General features: G+C 43.7%; 1 long non-coding RNA gene across 3 annotated transcripts in view; it reads right to left on the bottom strand.

Annotated features, from left to right (window-relative positions):
• Nucleotides 1–20,579, bottom strand: part of LOC138284223 (uncharacterized) — a 120,611-nt gene that overhangs the window by 61,281 nt on the left and 38,751 nt on the right. The window contains exon 3 of one of the 3 annotated variants that reach the window (XR_011201364.1): nucleotides 3,452–4,696. The exons of the other annotated variants lie outside the window; for them this stretch is intronic. This is a non-coding gene — a long non-coding RNA (uncharacterized lncRNA). Of the gene's footprint in view, nucleotides 1–3,451; nucleotides 4,697–20,579 lie in introns of those variants that run through there. 3 annotated transcript variants of the gene reach the window in all.

Genomic DNA, 20,579 nt, shown 5'->3' with positions numbered 1-20,579 from the left:
ATGCTTGCTGACATTCATGCATCCACTCAAATTGCACTCCTTGCTTCATTAGTTTCCTCAAAACATGTACCTTGACAGAATAATGCTTTAGAAATTTCAAATAATATTTGGCTACACAGAGAAACAATCGAAGTTGCTCCTCATCAGTTGGTGAGGGTGCACATTTTATCGCCTCAAGTAACTTTCTTTGGGTTTCACCCCTTCCCCTGACAATGTGTGTCCTAAGTAATCCACTTGCATCACCCTAAATTTGCAATTTGTCCACACTAACAGTCACCTCATTTAGTATGTGATTATCACCATCCACAGCTGCACCCCAGGCTAAAATATCATCCTGAAAAACTACAGCATTTGAGATCTCTTTCAACATATTATTCATGATCTTTTGAAAGACTGCTGATGCTGACACCAAACCGAATGGCATACATACAAATTGAAATGCACCTTTCCGGAGTTATGAACAATGTGAGGTGTTTTGACTCGGGATGCAAACGGATTTAGAATTAGGCACTGGACAAGTCTATGTAGGAAAAGTACATTCCATTCTTAATACTGGAAATCATTTCATTTATGTGTGGCAACAACTGGCATTCGACTCATATATTTTGATTGAGATCTCTCAAATCTACGCACATGTGCAATTTATCGCTGGCTTTGAGTACTAATACGATGGGACTAAGCCACTCAGATGATGATTCCATTGGCTCTATTACTCTTGCCACATACAGATGATCCAGTTCTTCCTTGAGCTGTGTTCTCAGGGCAAGAGGAAAATTCCTCACTTTGTGCACTTTAGGTGTGCTCCCTGACTTTAAAACTGTGCAATGCTCAAATTTGTTCAAACGCCCAAGGGATACTTCACACACCATTTTGCTCTCTCGGCTTCTTATGTTAATAATTCTTGCTCGGGGTGTTTGGGATCAGGATTGATACCTAACGCTTTTTGCTCACTCCACCCCAAGAGCGCTTTTCTCTTTTCCACAACATACATCCTTCCACTCACACATTTGTCTTTTTAAATTAACTTACAAATGAACTAAACTAACAATGGTAGTTTAGTGCCGCAATACTCTTCAGGTTCAATGTCAGGTGGAGACATATTACACTTGCCTAAACCTTTCCACACTCTCTTGTTATTTATAGTATATGGGGAAAATGAATCTGCCCAGTGACATCATTATCCATGATTTTCATAATACATTTGGGCAGACGCTATACTTCTTTCATTTCCCCTATTAAATCCTTGTATATCACTAACATCTCAACTCTGTCAGCCTCATCCTCTCTGACTAGTCATCACCGCAATCATTGAGTACTTTAACTATTCATTTCCCCCCACTACTGCCATCTGACTTGCACATACTCGAAAAAAATTCACATTTTTTTTACACTTAAAACATTTTGCTTTTGCAGCCGGACATTTTTCTGCATCTGAAGTATGATTAATGCTCCCAGATTTGTAGCATGTATGTTTTTCCTTTGTTACAGATATATTGGTTGATTTCCCAGCACCCCTTTTCACCTTCATTACTAAATTCACTTTGATGTGTTCACTTTTCTCCTTAAGTTGGCCCTTATTGAGTTCCTTTACATATTGTTATGTGTTTTCTATTTATCTTGCTACGTTTATGGTCTATTGCAAAGGAGGATCCTTCAATTCTAACAATCTTTCTTGGATTTTGGTATTGTAGATCCTATTTATGAATTGTTCGCTTATGATCTCTTTGTGTAAATCTTTGAACTTACACATTGAAGCTAGTGTTCTCAGTACAGACACACATTGTTCCACGCTCTCCACCAGCAATTGAGATCTGGAAAAAAAGTATGCCTTTCTACCAGTAGACTAGTATTTTTATGTAATAGTCATCAAAAGCTTTCACAGCATCTACATATTGTCTGTGACCACCTCCTCTGATTGTGACACCTCTTCTCTACTCCCCTCCTGATTTGATACAGCAGCATATGGTGGGTTTGGCAGTATTTTTAAAATCTTCCTTTCCTCAATGCTTAAATTATGTTTTAATAGTGCCAACTTGTGTGATGCTACAAAGGTTTCCCACATAGCCTCCAAATATGACTCGAAGGACTAGCACCAGTCCTCCCATATCATAACAGGACGACCCTCGATTTTGTAAGTACTTGGGAGGGAGAAGAGGCAATCATAATGATTCAGAATAACTATTAGCAATTCCTTGCTAAAAAAAACAGAAGAAACTTAAAAAAGAAAATCCTATTCAATACAATTGCCCAAATCCCTGTTTCATCAACACTTTGGTTGCTGCTCAGTCTTACCTCGGGTAGCTTTGTACAATTCAGTACTACTAAAGAGTTATATCTTTATTATACAGTACAGAGCCAATTAAAACAACAAATTACAATAAACAAATTCATTACAGCAGTCTGTAAAACAATAAAAGTAGTCCCCATTGTCTCCACCTTGTGCTTCTAGTGTGTGTTTGAATTCACCTTTCAGTCTTGAGGAAAATACTTCCGTAATGCAAGCACGATGAGCTCCATGAACCCTTAAGTGGTTGCTCAGAATGGCCTTGCTTTTTTTTATACATGTACATGACGCGCTCACCACATTATGGGGCATATTTATACTCCGTTTGCGCCGAATTTGCGTTGTTTTTTTCGACGCAAAACTAACTCCATATTTATACTTTGGCGTTAGACGCGTCTAGCGCCAAAGTTCATGGAGTTAGCGTCATTTTTTTGCGTGAACACCTTCCTTGCGTTAATGATATGCAAGGTAGGCGTTCCCGTCTTAAAAAATGACTCCGATGCATATGCGTCGTATTTATACTCCCGGGCAAAAATGACGCCCGGGAGTGGGCGGGTCTAAAAAACCCGCATTAGCGCCGGATTTTAGCGCCTGGGTCAGGGCAGGCGTTAAGGGACCTGTGGGCTCAGAATGATCCCAGAGGTGCCCTCCCCTGCCCCCAGGGACACCCCCTGCCACCCTTGCCCACCCCAGGAGGACACCCAAGGATGGAGGGACCCACCCCAGGGACATTAAGGTAAGTCCAGGTAAGTATTTTTTTTAATTTTTTTTTGTGGCATAGGGGGGCCTGATTTGTGCCCCCCTACATGCCACTATGCCCAATGACCATGTCCAGGGGACAGAAGTCCCCTGGGCATGGCCATTGGGCAAGGGGGCATGACTCCTGTCTTTGCTAAGACAGGAGTCATTTCAATGGGGGATGGGCGTCGTAAAAAAATGGCGCAAATCGGGTTGTGGCGATTTTTTTGCCTCAGCCTGACTTGCACCATTTGTGGACGCCCATATGCCATTTTCCCCCTACGCCGGCGCTGCCTGGTGTACGTCGTTTTTTTCAACGCACACCAGACAGCGCCGGCGACTAACGCCGGCTAACGTCATTCAATAAATACGGCGCCCGCATGGCGCTTCAGAATTGCGTTAGCCGTCGCTAATTTTTTTGGTGCAAAACTGCGTTAGCGCAGTTTTGCATCAAAAAGTATAAATATGGACCTATGTTGTATAAATTTCTGCGCAACACGCTCCATGTCCCATTAACACTGAAATGCGCAACACGTTCAGAACATTGAGTTTACTTGGTTGCAAGGACATGTTAACAGCACAGCTACATAATGACATGGGAAATGGCGAGTGCAACGTCACCTTCCCTACGCAGCCTGCTGTAGCTGAGATGAAAGAAGCTCACACCTCACTTCAGTGTCTTGGTGAGTTTGTTGATTATTCACCGCAAGTCTAGCTTCCCTACCTCATGCACATAGGCTGTATAAGCATGACATGCAACTCTCAGTTCCCCCGCCCCGCTTAGGCCCGATTGTTGCCTCGGGTAGATAGTGAATGCAGTCAAAGCACTTCAAATGACAACAATGCAGGCTCCAACACCACTAATATTCAGGATCACATGTGTAGAACAGCACACATGCCGATCAAATTCATAACTTCCAATGCTCCAAAATTGCGCGTTCTAGATATAAACTCACCAGTTTATCTCAGCACTTAAAGTTAGTATCTGAATAAGTTAATGAGGGCTAGGGGATATTCCGAAGAGTCCAGTGTCCAAAATTCACAATGTCTTCCCCAGTGCAGCGGGCTAGTGTTCAGTATGCCGTACTTGTTGCCACTTTTAAGACACCAGGACATAATAAGTGATCCTAAACTGGGTTTATTAAGTCCAGCACAACACCCTCTCCACGTCCTCTCTGCTCAGTAACTGCTTGCTTTCGGCTCCTAGAATCCACAATCTAGAATCCAGTAGAGGAAGTATCCAACTTCTAAAATACTACAGCTTTTAAATGGAATAAAATAAAAAGTGATAATGAAAAAAAAGTAGCACCTGGGAACAAAACATATTGCACCAACAAACGTCTAGTGGGAAACGAAAAAGAGCCTGAGCATATCAAGACCATAACACAAAATTCAGCTAAATCAGCTTTAAAGATTTATTCCACTTTGTGATGTTTGGCCAATCTTTTCTCCTGAGGCTCCTTTTGCTCTTAAGATCTGAAGAAGCCAGGGCATCTCTGCTCTGAAATCATCTGCTGCGCTTACAGGTCTGAAATAGAAATAAATTGTTGTCGATTATCTGCTCACAATGTGTGCTCGTTTTATGTCCATATTGATCCCAAAAGTCAGGTCAGTGAAGATAAATTAGCAATTTGTTCTCTTAATTGATCTCTGCGTCTACACTGGAGTCACGTTCTGAAAAAGAAAGGGAGAAGAAGAAAAAAACTGCAAGCACATGATATTAGTAGATGAAAGAAAATGTTTTCATAAACTTTAGAGTGTGACATTCTTGAAAGCATTAAGAGATAGCCGAAAACGTGTGGACAAACCCCCTGTTATGATGCGGAAAGATAAAACGAAGCAATATTAAACTTATCTGCTATGTATTGGCCCTTGGTTCATGTATTTTGTTTTTTGCATTGGAATATTTCTGTTCTATAATCCGGGTAACTGGAATTATGCTGTGGGGAGCATGAAATTATTCGGCAGTGTTGACAAAAATATGCAGCAGCAAAAGCCAAACTGCGTGCCGTAATGAAGCACATTTTGTAATAACATTACTTCATTATTTTGTCATTGTTACATCTGTAAACACTGAGAGGGTGAACGGTTCACATCATTAGTACCAAGTTAACACCCATATACAGCAATGAGCTACAGAAACAGTCAACCTTCTCGAAAGGCCTTCCACTGTACGGCAATGCATGTCATTGAATTTTAGCGGCTTTTAATCCATTTGCGCTAGAAACATTTTTTTGTCATTAAAATCTGCAGATTATGGAGTAGCTGATATTTTATGGGGCAAATGCGACAAATCCATAATTTTTCGGAAAAAGATGAAGCCGTAAAACCACATAATTCTGCTGCCCCTGCCTGTAATCCATGAATGGCAAATGACCTAGAACATAGACTGATCAGTCAAATATTTGGATCTGTGTTTTATGTAGAGCACAGTTTACATGAGGGCAGGTCACGAAGCAGACGACAGTGAACTGACATCTGCATCGTCAGAAATGAAGATTTCTAGCGTATCCAATTCTGGATCAAATAATTTTGCTTTGCTTTATGCCAAAATGGTTCCTCTGCATTTGACATTCGTAGAGCTAGCCTAAAAAAAAGCATGACACCTGTATGTTAATGTATGTTCTGTGCTTAATGTGTGAACGAAAAAGTGCCAGGACCTGAAGCTCTGCACATAGGCCTGCGGCCGAGCTATTGAAAGTTGATGAGCCTAAAAGCACTGTTGGTAGTCTTAAATCCACCTCTTTCCTCTTTAATCCACTAACACACACTCTTGCCTCTTTATTTCACGCTTGCATATTCATGACTTTTCCCTTTGCAATGTTTTTCTGCCTTTTTCTTCAAACTTCTTTCCCCTTTGTGTCATTTTCCCTCTCTTGCTAGTGGGCATGGACCTCATTTAGCGGTTGCCAGGGGTTGCAGTTACGACCCCTTGCTTGCCCCTGGCGACCCTGTACTGCCTTTGTGACCCCTGGCTTCAGAGGTGGCAAAAACAATGCCAAGAGCACAGGAGTAACTCACGTTTCCAGCGTCTGAATCTAAACTCATTTAACTTGTTTTATGCTAATTTTTAATACGCTAATATAGGATAATAGCAGCAGGGGATATATGATGGAACAACACATGCACTTACAACGCAACCCTTTACAACCCGGTAAGTACAATGCATGGTCATTACCACGCATGCACAAAATGTTTTTACCACACATATGCTTTTACCACGCATGTTTTTACCATGAAAATTTCATAGTAAAGGCATAGTTGGTAAAGGCATATGCATGGTAAAAAGTAGAGGTAAGTATGATATATATATATATATTTCTATATATATGTGTGTGTGTGTGTATAGATATACATATATATATATATATATATATATATATATATGTGTATATACCCTACCTACCTAAACCATAAAAATGACCTTACCACCCCAAAACTTATACCCACCCTAAAACCTAAACACCCCTTTCCACCCAAAAACCTTAAAAATTACCTTACCACCCCAAAACCCACACCCACCCTACAACCTACACATCCCTCACCCCCCCTAAATCCCATACCCACCCTAAAACCTAAACATTTCCTTACCACCCAAAAACCCATACTCACCCTAAAATACAAAAAATTCCCTTACCACCCCAAAACCCCAAACCACCCTAAAACCTATAAATGCACTAACCATTACAAAACCCATAATCACCCTAAAACCTGAAAATGCCCTTCCACCCCAATACCCGTACCCACCCTAAAACCTACAAATGCCCTTACCACCCCAAAACCCATACCCATCCTAACACCTAAAAATGCCCTTACCACCCAAAAATACATACCCACCCTAACACCTAAAAATGCCCTTATCACCCCCAAACCCATACCCACTCTAAAACCTAAAAATGCACTTACCACCCCAAAACTCATACCCACCCCCATACCCACCCTAAAACCTAAAAATGCCCTTACCACCTCAAAACACATACCCACACTAAAATCTAAAAATGCCCTTACCATCCAAAAAGCCATACCCACCCTAAAACCTAAAAATGCCTTCACCATCCCAAATCTCATACCCACCCTAAAACTTAAAAATGCATTTCCCACCAATAACCATTATAGTTATATCACTCAACCCACTTCATACACACCTGTACTTACCGTTAAAAGCTTTACCACATATACACCTTTACCATTCATGCCTTTACAATGAAATTCGTTGTAAAGGCATGCATGGTAAAGGTATATTCATGGTAAAGCCATGCGTGGTAAATGCATATGCATTGTAAAGGCATCGTGTTAAATTCATCTCTTTGCATTTACCGCGTTGTAAGTGATGTTTCCCAGCAGCAGTATCTGCAATAAACTTTCACTGGCGTTTAAGGCAAGAAATAGAAAATGGCTTTAAATGTATGTTGTGTGTGAGCATGTGGGTGAGAGTCAATTGTCAGTGAGAGTGTGCATATGTGGGAACATTTATGTTTGTGTGTGTGTGCATGTGTGAGTAAATATAAGTGAGTAAGAGTGAGTGCAAGAGACAGAGTGAAAATGAAGGTGAGCAAGGCTGAGTGTGAGTGAATGAGAATAAGGAAATGTAAGTAAGCAAAAGTGAGAATATGTTATGTTTGCAAGTCTGATGTTGCACCTGTCATGCTTCTTGGCTTATAGAAAAAACATTTTAAAAATGCTATCATTGGCATACCAGAGTCAATACTTGCATATGGGATACCCACTGCAAAATGCTAGCGCTGGCAACACTATAGGTCAGTTTTGAAATAGGTCACCTACAGAAAAATGTCAGCTCTGGTATACTTGAGAAGATCTTGGCATAGTTGACACCTGTGGCAAATTACTGATTCTGGCACACTGGAAGAAATTCTTTGGCATATGAGAGGACAACGTGGCATATGTCAGGGGGCTATCCATGACAAAATGTGGTCCATAACATACTAGACATAACTTTTTAAATAAAGGCCCCCAATAATACATGGACAGCAGTATTAGCAAAAGTCTGGCACTGGCATATTGTATGTAATGCTTTGGCAAAAGGGGTACCAATAGCAAAATGCTGGACCTAGCATTGGAGGTAATTTTTGACATATGGAGCACACACAGGAAATTTTGAAAACATAATTGAGTAAACTCATTGGGACTGTCAGATTTCAATGGCTTTGCACATCATGAAAGGACTTTAAATGCACTACTAGAGTCCTTTTAAAAAAAAAATTACCAGGGAAGAGAAACCTGCGTCCTCTAGTCTCCACTAGAAGTCATCAGACACACTTTGCTTGCTTACTACATTTCAGGTTCCTGTTCCCTTAACATACTATATATCTGCACCTTTACATAGATGATATCCAAAAATAGACATTTGTTTATGTTTTATTAATCATGCAGGTGTTATGGAGCTTCACCACTGTTAATTATTGTGATTTCATTGGCATTAAGGTCATCATGTGACATCACTGCATAGGAAGATTTAAAGTCAATGGTCATATGACATCACTTCCTGTGACATTATCAAAATCAAAGGGTATATGATGTCACTTCTTCTACCCCTAGCAGTTTGATGAATTGACGTCCATGTTAGTGGGAATTGCCTAATAAGAGAAAATAAGTGTCGGCTCCCAAAAATAAATGCCAATGGGCTTCACCAGCACTGATCAGCTCAAACTTAGCACTGTGAATGTACATATTCTGAGTGTTCTATGTCTGGTCTATGAACGTCTCTGACACACCACACTGAATTCAGGGCTTTCCAATCCATTTTTCCCTCTGATTGCTACCACATTTCTTCTCCCACAAGCTCTACAACATATGGTGATTTAGCATACCAACATATCAGTGCCCAACATATCTGTTCCATTAAGGGTTAGTATGCCATTCCTTTTCTGAGAGTATGTCAATGCATGTCCTTTTTCTTAGACCTGACACAGACAAAGACTGAACAGAGTTTCCATAAATTCCGAATCTATGATACCTGTGTAACTTCTTTTGCTAAGTGTGGGTTTCACTGAAAGTCACTGGTGTGACCTTCAGATTCTAAATCTGGTTATTCACTGCTATGCTGTTGTAAAAGTATTTCACACTGGTGAGCAAACGAAGGATGGACTGTAATGCAGCCTATAGTAATTACCAGAGGCTGAGATTAATTTGATAATTCCACTCATCACTTTTTGTGTACTTCAATTATCTGTGAGTACAGCACACCTCTCCCTGAAACTCTCTCCAGCCACTTGATCACTTTCTTCTTAACACATCTATTCAGTTCTCCCTTGCATACCTCTCTCTGCAACTCTTCTACTCTTCCCTCCTCACCCATGGAAGCCTTTTTTCCATATAATCCCATCTTCCTTGAAGCTCTACCTCCCACTATCACTTCTCAGTAAGCAATTTCCTTTCACCCCCTCCTCTGAACCTCAGCAGCTACTCATGACCCTCTCACTTCAACTGCATATCCTTTTCCCTTCCTCTTCTTCTTCTAGTTTATCTTCCTGAAGCTCTTAAGGTTTCCAATGCCATTGCAATCTGTTCCTGCCTCTTGATGAAGACAGCCTTAATTGGATGCCTAGACTGTTTAGTGCTTGCTCGGGCACCGAGTGTAACGAGCCTTTCTATGTAGAAGCTGCCCACCTCATGAAAAAACTGGCAACACATTAAAAAAATGCATATGATGTTTCAGTTCAGAGAACCAGACACACAAAGGGAAACAGAAGTTTGTTTGCAGTGAAATGTATCGGCAAAAGTGCAATTATCCATGTAACAGGGTCGATGTCATGCCAAGCGCTCGACTACTGCCCAGCGAGATCACGCTGCCTACGAAATAAAGAGAAAAGTTAGTCCAGAAACCATATGGAAAACATGGAGCCTCGTATTTTTTCATTAGTTGGCGGGTGTGCTTGAGGCGGGCTAAACACCAGAAAAGCCATGACATATGCATGTCTTTCACTAATGAAATCAAGTGAATTTTAAAAGGCAAGCCCACAAACCAACCAAACTCATGGGCATGGGCGTGGTTGAAAGCCCACCAGCGTGCTCGACCCTAATCAGTGGGACGAGGTGGTACTGTGTATCTGGTGAGGGCTGTATGAGACAAGAAATGCGTTGTTCTGGATCTACCTAGAGCCTTGGATTTGGTAACACTCTCTTAAGTCAACTTCTGGATTTTTTAATTCTATCATGTCACACGGTTTTTATGTGGTTTGTATTCCAAATATGGATTTGGTACAGTGTATTATGCTGCAATATCACATATTTATCATGTGATATGTAAAGTATCTGTCATGACAATTTGTTGCACATTTGTATGTTTTTTCATAGTTATCTTGCTGTTTGTAAACAATCTGTTGTGCCAATTGCCATGCTTTTGGTACAGTTTGTCATGCTGATTACCAGTCAGTTATGAGATGTGTTAACACACTGTCATACCACGTTTTTGTGCCTTCGGTGTGGTTTGTTATCCTATCACATTCCAGAGTTATCATATTGTTTGTAAGCATTCTATTGTGCCAATTTGCTGTGCGTTTGGTACAGTTTATTTTGCTGAAATAGCACACAGTTATGTGGGTTATTATGGGTGCGAGAGCCAGAGTAGCGACAGGTAAGTGGAGGGTGGTACCTAAAGAGGGCAGCAAATGGACGCCCTCCACATAAAATATACAACATAATTAATGCCACATGTGTGTGGTGTACTTTATTAAAGTGTGAACATCCACGAAATGACACGGGTTGATACCAAGACTAATGGACAACCCTGTAAGCCAGTCCCTTACGTCTGCTGGGCCGCAGTAGCCAGTGACCGAAAGGGGCTGTCCTGAATCCTCTTTCTGTATCCGTACATCTGTGTACGGGTGAACCTGTCTCGTAGATGAGGCCTAAAAAAGCCTAGGTGAAGTCCAGGTACTGGAGTTGCTAGTTGCTTTTGCCTGTAGAAAGTCACACAAAAGTGATGAGGCATGCATGCCTACAAATATCAGTTTATCTGAACAACATGCACGTTTATAAAAGTGATGCTTTCAGAATAATGGCAAAGAGTTATTTCAGAAGCAAGTTACTCACTGATACTGCATATGTAATAGCTTAGTTTTTAACATTGAAAATAAGAGTAACTTCCACATAAGGATACAAATGGACCAAATCATGAGCTACTAATCAAGCCAATTTATCGCGGCCTGGTTCAGACCTCTTTTCCGCAAAAAAATGGGAGTACTTGGAAAAAGCCGAATTTCCAGCATTAAGTGCTGTAAAATAGTGACACAATCATTTTAGATCAAAGACCCAGCGCCCCCAGGCATCCTACAAGGAAGTGAACCATTTTCTTCTGAAGAAAATGGCATGCAAATTGCTCGAGTAGCATGTCTTTGTTTCACAATCCTTACTGAAATCTCCTGTTAAAGTAGAGTGCTAAAATGGGTATTACGGCGGGCCATTGTGCATTGCGTTTTGAGAAAAAATAGTCACATAAATGTTCTTTTTTATTTTTTTATTTTTAATTACTAACGAAGAACAAAGAAAATACCATCGTAGGATCTGCTTGCTTGGCGCTGTCTCAGGGACGTGCAGTGGTAGGCATTTTACGAAGATACACTGTAAACCATCCATGTCTTCGGAAGGAAACAAAAAGTTGCATAATTTCAAGGTCAATTGTAAGCATGTCATATGTTGCTAGTTTCGAGTAGGTAATAAAAGGGGAAATATGTGTAAATATTTGCAAACGAGCATTCACGTAACTGCTAAGGACACAAGGTCAGCACTCAGTGCTTAGTCATATGGGTATGTATTGTCCTGAAATGTTTCAGGGTCATACAGACATGTTTTGGCACTGGGGCCCACTGGTGTGTGGAGCCCACTCCATCCTAATTCTGGATGTATTTTATTACTCAACAGTGGACCAGCGATTTTTTCCCCTTACTTAAGATGTTCTTTCAGCAGTCTAGTTTGGCATCCTAGCCTGGGTGAAACAGCGCTCACTGGTGATGATGAATGCATTGTATGGGGACGCAAACATTTTCCCTAGGGCCAAAAAGTATGGTTTGTGGTGTTATATGGGCCGACTTGTTGCCAGTAGAGTGGAAGCAGGGGATGCAGGTGTAAATTGGGCATATGGGGAGCAAAGCATTTACTTACCTTGGACCATGAGTCGTAGTTACTTTGAGAAGAAACACTTTTGACAATATAGTGTTAAACTGTATCTGAGACGCACGCTGGAATCAGCCTTCAGTGCTTGCTATTGTTACCTTTGGCAAGTGCACAAAGGAAGTAACTTAATTATTGAACTGTAATTAAATAAAATCTTAACCTCTCAAACTCCTCATGCATTTAATTTAGCATTTCATCTGTAAGTATTAGGAGTACTTAGAAACAGACTCAGTTAAGGAAAGAAGGGCTTTGAAAATGCTTGACAAAGACGCCTCCCAACAAGTTGTATAATTTACTGAGGTGGGCAGGCACAAACATCAACCTCCACCACTATACATGTTGCAATAGGAACAGTTCAGTCATGGCACCCAGCATTTGACAGTTTGCCAAAATATGCTGGTTGTGAACTCTGAGAGCTGGAACGGGAAGGCAGTAAGTCACAGCAAGTTTGGCAATTGGACAGGCTGTGTCGCACAGTAGCATTCAGCACTGTGGGGAGCAGCTGTGGTGGCCGAGGGGGGTGGTCAAGTAGGACCACACCGTAGCCCCCACGGCCAACAGCCTGTAGCAGAGGAAGCAGCAGGAAGGGAGAAGGTAACTCAGTGGTAATGCGCTTTTCACTCAGCCCTCTCCCGCTTGCCCACCCGCTTGGCCTCCTGTCAGCTGACCCACCTCTTTGCCCCCGCATAGCCTATTACCAAGCCCAGGAAAGCTCGGCAATCTCTGCAGCCATCTGTCCCACTGCCAGCCTGCGCTTAGTCAAGCGCTCTCCTATAGCTCAGAACTCAGTCCTGCCTCTCAAGCAGGGGCTATTTTTACACTTAAACATCCCAAGATTACCCCCACCCCTTGGAGCCAACTGTTAATAATCAGACAGCCTCATATGGGCTTTCACAAGTCATCCTTGACCGGTCAGCCCCACAATATGAATTTAATTCTTCAATAAAAGAAGCCGTAGAGCACCAGGACCCCAATGCACCTGCCTACATCAAAGCTACTAACAAGAAGGATGCAATACTTTTTAACCAAATCCCCCCAAACCGGAGAAGCACACCCTGATACCATGCAAAATCTTGCCAACTGAGTTTATAGAGCGGGGCGACTCAATCTATATTCACCTTTACTGCACAAGTGCACTCAGGCACCAACCCAGATGCAGGTACATCAAAATCACTCAATACCAAGGACGACGACAACCTCTACCTTCTAATTGAAGCAATAGATGCTCAGGGAAGTGAAATCATTGAGCATTCATCCTCCACCCCTTTTAAACTCACGCCGACGGTCTGGGGACCAAAAACCTGCAATGAAGCAGTGTCCCAGCTAACAGTAGCACCGAAGCAATTATCAAAAAAGGCACACTCAGGAAACAAAATCTTCCAGCCTTAGCCAACAGTGCCCTTCATGATAGCCCAGTTCAATTGGATATTCCAGAAGCAAAACCCTCACAAAACCTGCCATCGCTAACCTCAGCAGAATGGGAAGCTATGATAGCCATGTATGGCGAAGACCAGGAAAATTACTCAACATTCACTCAAGCAAAGGCTCACAAATCTGGAGATCGCTGGGACTGCAGCTCACAGTGAAAACCCTAAACTATCAATCCTGAAAATGGACATTCAGACTGAACGCTCTGGCAGTCTTTACTTCTGGGATTGGCATGAAATTTCCCAACCTTAAAAGCCTCATAATTAAAGCGCAAAATGCGGTGGAAGTCATGGCACCAGTAGCTCTCTATGCCTACTCTCCAACTCTAGATAAACTTGTGTCACTCCCTACAATCCTGGGCAATATGGTCAGGAACCTCAAGAAGGCCTCAAAGCTTACAAACCTGTATAGTAAAGGAACGCATCTCACCACCGGTCACAGGCACTGCAGCCCTGTGATGGCAACTCAGGGCCCCTTAGCTAACTCCCTGCCCACAGAAAGACCAACTCCTGGATGTAACTGAGACCCCCCCCACCCCAAGCCAGGAAATGCAACTTGCTCCTGATCAACTATCAGAAGGCCCACATGGGGAGAATCAGCATAAAGCCTGCAAAAACAGGGAAAAAATGATTATGAGGAGAAGCATTTATTCCTATTCAGCCACCCTAGCAGCAACCTAAACCTACACAGCAACATATCTGATGAAGAAGAAACAAACTCTGGTAGCAACCAGGTTGATCAGGTCGAACACACGGGACCCCCACCTGTCAACCCAGGCACCTCAACTATTGAAGAAATCACCACCTTGAGAGAGGTGGCAATGGGTGCCTGCAGCCAACACTAGATGACGGCAACCCAAGCAGACAATCAAGGTCTTTCATCCCCTCTGGTAAGTGCACCTGAAAACAGAAGAGCTGTCATCATCTGCAGCTGCTAACCAGGTATTAGAGGTCGCAGTGACCCTTAAAAATTGTGGGTATAGATGTCATCTGTAGCAGAACTGCCCTACTCCACATTCTAATATCTCTCAAGACAAACCAGATGCACCCTGCCCCACACAAACACTCAAGTTTAAATCTAAGGAGCGCACATAGCAAATCTACAACACCCTCCACGTCCATGCTCCTCTGTTGCATGCAACCACCAGAGTGCCCATGTAGGATAATGATTGGAGCTGTATTTCAGGAATCTTAAGTCAACCAAAAAGCCAAGCATGAATAAGCCCATTACCATTAACTGACCATACTGACAAGCTTTGAATCTGCTAATGGAACATTAACGGTTTGTCAGACAAACTATCAGACAATGTGATGTTGAAATACCTGGCACAAAAGAAGCCACTTATGGTTGCCTATGCAGTGGCCTAGCTATCTACATGAAGATGGTTCTAAAAGGTAACCACATTCAGCAACCAACAGCTTGAAGTGGCCTCACTCTTAAACAGGGCTCTCGGGTGATTAATGTAGTGCTCATGAATATCTACATTTCCCCAAAAACGAACTCAAAGCAAGTAGCCAAAGAGCACCTGATTAATGAAATAACAAACCTGCAGAATGGACTCATCCTTCGAAAAATAATCCTGTCCAGGGACTTTAATATGAATTAACTAGGGTCAACGTAAGACAAGGATCTCCTGTCCATTCAGAACGCTCTCTGGTTGGTCCCAGAACAAGCCCAAAATCCGATTTTCAAACACAACAGAAAAGGGAGAGAGTTCATTAGAAAACTTAAGTTCCTGAACCTACGAACAGCCAATGGACGATTCAAAGATGACTGTCCTCCATCTTTTACCTATCATAACCACAAGGCATGCTCCCTGATAGACGTTACAGTGCTCTCTGTTCTATTAATTCACTTGGTCTCTAGCTTTGCCATAACCCAGAGGGAAGACAGCGATCACTTACCCCAAGAGCTATCCCTCACATTATTTTTTGACACCCATAAAGCAACAGATGCATTCCAAGCCAGCGTATGCTCGATAAACAATAAGAAACTGAAATGGTCAACGAGGTCAATTCATGGTTCAGATGAAGGAGCAAAGCCCTCACTGATAGCCACCCTAGACAATTCGTGAGAAACACTCACCACCTGAGAGCACTTTATAACTGAATTTGTGGATAACCAGGTTACTACAGGAGGAAGATCCAGTGATGTGCTAACAACTGGCCACTCGATAGCCAATAGAAAAACCAAAGAGCTAAAGCAGTACTTAAATCAAGCTCCTCGAGCATACCAGAAATCACCCAGCGATGATGCACTGAAAACAAAACTGGTAAAGTTCAAGCTTGCTTACAGAAAGCACCTGTTAGATCTAAAAAGAGATGCTAGTGACAATTTAACTGCCATACTTTTTTATGACCTCAATACCAGCAAGCTCAATAAATTCTGGAAGACAAACAATTTAAGTGGCCTATTGCAGCTAAAAGACATAATTAACATCTCAGAAGGAAAGAAACTGATGTCAATACCTCTCAAAACACTTCAGTCATTCAGATAGCTTGATACGCGAGGACCAAGAAACAGAACATCTAGTGACAGCTGAGCCTGCCCTCGCTATTACCGCAACTGGAACCTGGGCCACAAACCTTCTGCTCATTCAGGATGCAACCATTGAGTGGATAATCTCAAAAAGCCAAAGAGAAGGTGTATCAGGCCCAAATGGCTTCCCAACATTTATCTTTGAAGAGAAGAAGTTGTTTTGGGCAAGGCACTTGGAGTCTGCATAGGAGAGCGTAATCATCCTAAACACCATCCCTTCCTCATAGAAAGGCTCCAAATTCACTCCTATATACAAAGGGGGAAACAACTCAGACCCAGGGAAATATCGTCTTATAGTGTTACATGATGTGGAATCCAAGTACTTTGCAGGTTATCTCCTTGAGGAGCTAGTAACCTGGACCACCAAGAAAAGCCTCATCCTGATCAATCAAACAGGGTTTGCTAAAGGAGTGGGAACTACAACAGATCTCTGTGCTATAACCTTGCTGTTTGACCAATCCAAGGTAACTAAGCAGCCCCTCTATAGCTCCTTTATAGACTATAAGGCCGCTTTCGACTGAGTGGACAGAGGTAACCTGTGGAACAAACTGGCCAGAAGGAACAAATCTAGTCCACTGCTGAATGCCTTGAGCCTTCTCCACACTGGCACCTGGGTTGGAGTCAAGCTGGGCGATGGATCCCATCTATCAAGAAAGATTCCAATTAACCCAGGCCAGCAGCAAGGGTGCATTCTAGCCCCTACTCTCTTCAACCTCTTTATAGCTGACCTGCTCACCTCCCTAGCCCAGGTCAACACCCATCCACCAAAACTGGGCTACATCCTACTACCATGCCTCACGTACGCACTAAGGGCTACTTAGTCAAACAAAAATTGCCCCCCAATGGCTTTTCTGCACCACAACCTCATATTTCAAACCCAATGCAATGGAAATTAATCACAAAAAGTCCAAACTAATGATTTGAGGAAAACTGGTGAAGCTGCTGGTTTTGGCCCCTGGGCATGGCCAATGTAGAGGTTGTAGAAGACTATGGGGGTCATTCCTACCCTGGCGGTCCGAGACCGCCAGGGTAGGGGACGGAGGAAGCACCCGCCGCGGTCAGAAAAGGGAGGCCGGCGGTTTCCCGCCGGCTTCCCGCTGCCCCAGGGAATCCTCCACGGCGGCGCTGCAAGCAGCGCCGCCATGGGGATTCCGACCCCCTTCCCGCCAGCTTGGTTCTGGCGGTTTTCACAGCCAGAACCTGGCTGGCGGGAACGGGTGTCGTGGGGCCCCTGGGGGCCCCTGCAGTGCCCATGCCACTGGCATGGGCACTGCAGGGGCCCCCTAACAGGGCCCCACATTGATTTTCAGTGTCTGCTTGGCAGACACTGAAATTCGCGACAGGTGCAACTGAACCCGTCGCACACCAGCAACTCCGCCGGCTCCATTCGTAGCCGGCATCCTCGTTGCTGGTGCTTTCCCGCTGGGCGGGCGGGCAGCCTTTTGGCGGTCGCCCGCCCACCCAGCGGGAAAGTCAGAATTACCGCGGCGGTCATTTGACCACGCTGCGGTATTCTGGCGGGGGAACTTTGGCGGGCGGCCACTGCCGCCCGCCGAAGTTAGAATGACCCCCTATAAGTATCTGGGCATGCGCCTTGAGAGATATGGCTCCTTTAACCAACACAAGGAGCTGATGCGCTGGAAATCAACAGCTCTCACAGTAGCCTTCAAACGCATAAAAGCAGCCATAGCAACTTCTACATACCTGTCTGTTTTTAAAGTAACCCAGGCCCAACTAGTTCCAGCCATCATCTATGGAAGCAAAACCTTAAGGGGAAGAAATGCCATTGATTTGGACAAAGCTATTACCAAAGTCTTTAAGTCAGTTTTCTCCCTGCCGGGACACACATCTCCTGCCCAGCTCCATTTAAAATTTGGCCTATTTAAGCCATCAATCAATCAATTAATCAATCATTCAATCAAACATTTATAGAGTGCTTTAAATCACCTGTGAGTATCTAGATGCTCTGCAACTGTATTCTGCTGCGTGGAGGAATGATCATTCAGTATCCAGGTCTTTAGTTATTTTCTGAATCGCTGGACTGACGGTCCGGTCCTGAGGTGCAGTGGGCAGGTTTTTCCAAGCCTTGGCTGCTAGGTGCGAGAAGGTGGTTCTCCTTTGTTGACTCAATGGATCTGTGGGGTGGCTGTAAGGGAGTGGGAAGCTGATCAGAGGTGTCTGGTCGATTGGTGGAAGGTCAGGTGTTTGTTGATGTATGTTGGTCCTTTGTTGTGCAGAATCTTGTAGGTGTGGGTCAGTATCCTGAACTGGCATCTCTTCAAATCGGGAGCCAGTTTAGTTTTTTTAGATGAAGTGTGATGTGGGTCCTTCTGGGAGGTCGAGCACAAGTCTTGCCACTGAATTCTGTTTTGTCCGGAGACTCTTCAGGAGGCGTGCTGTGATTCCTACATAGAGAGTGCTTCCATAGTTCAGTCTGCAGGTGATGAAGGCCTGCATGACAGTCCTTCTGGTGTCTGCTGGGAGCCACCTGAAGATCTTGTGGAGCATGCGAAGGGGGTGGAAGCAGGCAGATAAGACTCATCAACTTCTCTATTCATGGATAGCTTGCTATCCAGGATGATGCAGAGGTTCCTTGCTGGGACACGCATCTCCTGCCATGCCCGTCTAAAATTTGGCCTACTTAGGACATCAATCAAACATTCAATCAAACATTTATAGAGTGCTGCAAATTACCTGTGAGGGTCTCAAGGCACTGGAGCTGTATGCTGCTGCGTGGAGGAATGATCATCCATACATCTAGGCCTTAAGTTATCTTTTGAATCGCTGGAATGACGGTGCAGTCCTGAGGTGCAGGGGCAGGTTGTTCCAAGCCTTGGCTGCCAGGAGCAAGAAGGTGGCTCTCCCCAGTGGACGCAATGGATCCATGGGGTGTCTGTGAGGGGGAGGAAAGCTGATCAGAGGTGTCTGGTCAGTTGCTGGAAGATCAGGTGTTTGTTGATGTATGTTGGTCCTTCATTGTGCAGAGCCTTGTAGGTGTGGTTCAGCATCTTGAACTAGCATCTCATGTGAATCGGGAACCAGTGTAGTTTTTTTAGAAGAGTTGTGATGTGCGTCCTTCCGGGGAGGTCGAGTACAAGTCGAGTGACAAGTCTTGCCACTGAATTCTGTATTGTCTGGAGACTCTTCAGGAGGCGTCCTGTGATTCCTACATAAAGAGTACTTACGTAGTCCAGTCTGCAGGTGATTAGGGCCTGTATGACGGTCCTCCTGGTGTCTGCTGGGAGCCACCTGAAGATCTTGCAGAGCATGCGAAGGGTGTGGAAGCAGGCAGATAAGACTGTGTGAACTTGTTTCTTCATGAATAGCTTGCTACCCAGAATGATGTAAAGGTTGCAGGCATGGTCTGTTCTGGGGTGTGGGGGTGCCGAGCTCAGTGGGCCACAATGCGTCAGCTCATGGCGAGGTGTTGTTCCCAAAGATGAGGACTTTTGTTTTTTCAGTGTTGAGCTTGAGACAGTTGTCATTCATCCAGTCTGCTATATTCATCACACATCTATGGAAGTTAGCTTTTGTGGTGGAGGGATCGTCAAACAGTGAAAGGATGAGTTATGTGCCATTGGTGCAGGAGATGATGTTGAGCAATGGACAGCAAGGCAAGGAGCCTTCATTAAACCCAGCTTTAAGCTAAGGCAAGCCAACTGTGGGATCCTGAATCATCATCTCTGCACAGAAACAACTAGCAGAGGTTACTCCCCGGATAGAGTCTACCTCACTAGTTCTCTAGCAATCCTTGGACTAGCAGACCAATGGGTGACAACTCTTACCTACTCACAAGTCAAGCCCTTCGTAAATTGGACAGTTAAAAATCACTCGCTGCCAGCAGATAAAGAGTCATTTGCCCAGAGGTGGCATGCTTGGCTTACAATGGGTCTTATACCAAGCTAACACCACACCTGTATTTGGGCACTGCTTTCACAGCCCAGAACAAAGCTTCGTTCTCAAGATACCATCTGGGTTGCTTACCATCACTCCTGCACCTGCCACTGTGGAAGCGACCCGGGATTGTCGACTCTGCAGAAAGGCTCCAGAGACTGTGGTTCACCAAATATGCAAATGCAAAGCTAACTTGGAAGATCGAAGAACCATTTGGAGACCAGTCTGGAACCAAAGAGGTTACACAGCCGCAGGCTTGCCTAGCTAGCTTCCTTTAACTCAACAGATATCCAGCTTTGTTGCAGGCTTACAAAATACCTAGGCCCATATTTCTACTTTTTGACGCAAAACTGCGCCGGCGCAGTTTTGTGCCAAAAATATTACTGCTGGCTATACCCATTTTGGTGCCCCGTGCGGGCATTATATTTATACTTTGCCGCACGGCGGCGCAAACCACAGGTGGGAGTCATTATTTTTTACGCACACCGCAGCGTCAAGTCGTAAAGCAAAACGACGTTAACGCAGCGGAAATGACTGTGGGTCGATTTACAACCCCGCAAACCGG

Source organism: Pleurodeles waltl, chromosome 3_1 (assembly GCF_031143425.1).
Source record: "Pleurodeles waltl isolate 20211129_DDA chromosome 3_1, aPleWal1.hap1.20221129, whole genome shotgun sequence".
Classification (NCBI taxonomy): Eukaryota; Metazoa; Chordata; class Amphibia; order Caudata; family Salamandridae; genus Pleurodeles; species Pleurodeles waltl.
Note: the sequence above shows the minus strand (reverse complement) of the source record. Positions and strands in the feature narration are given on the sequence as shown.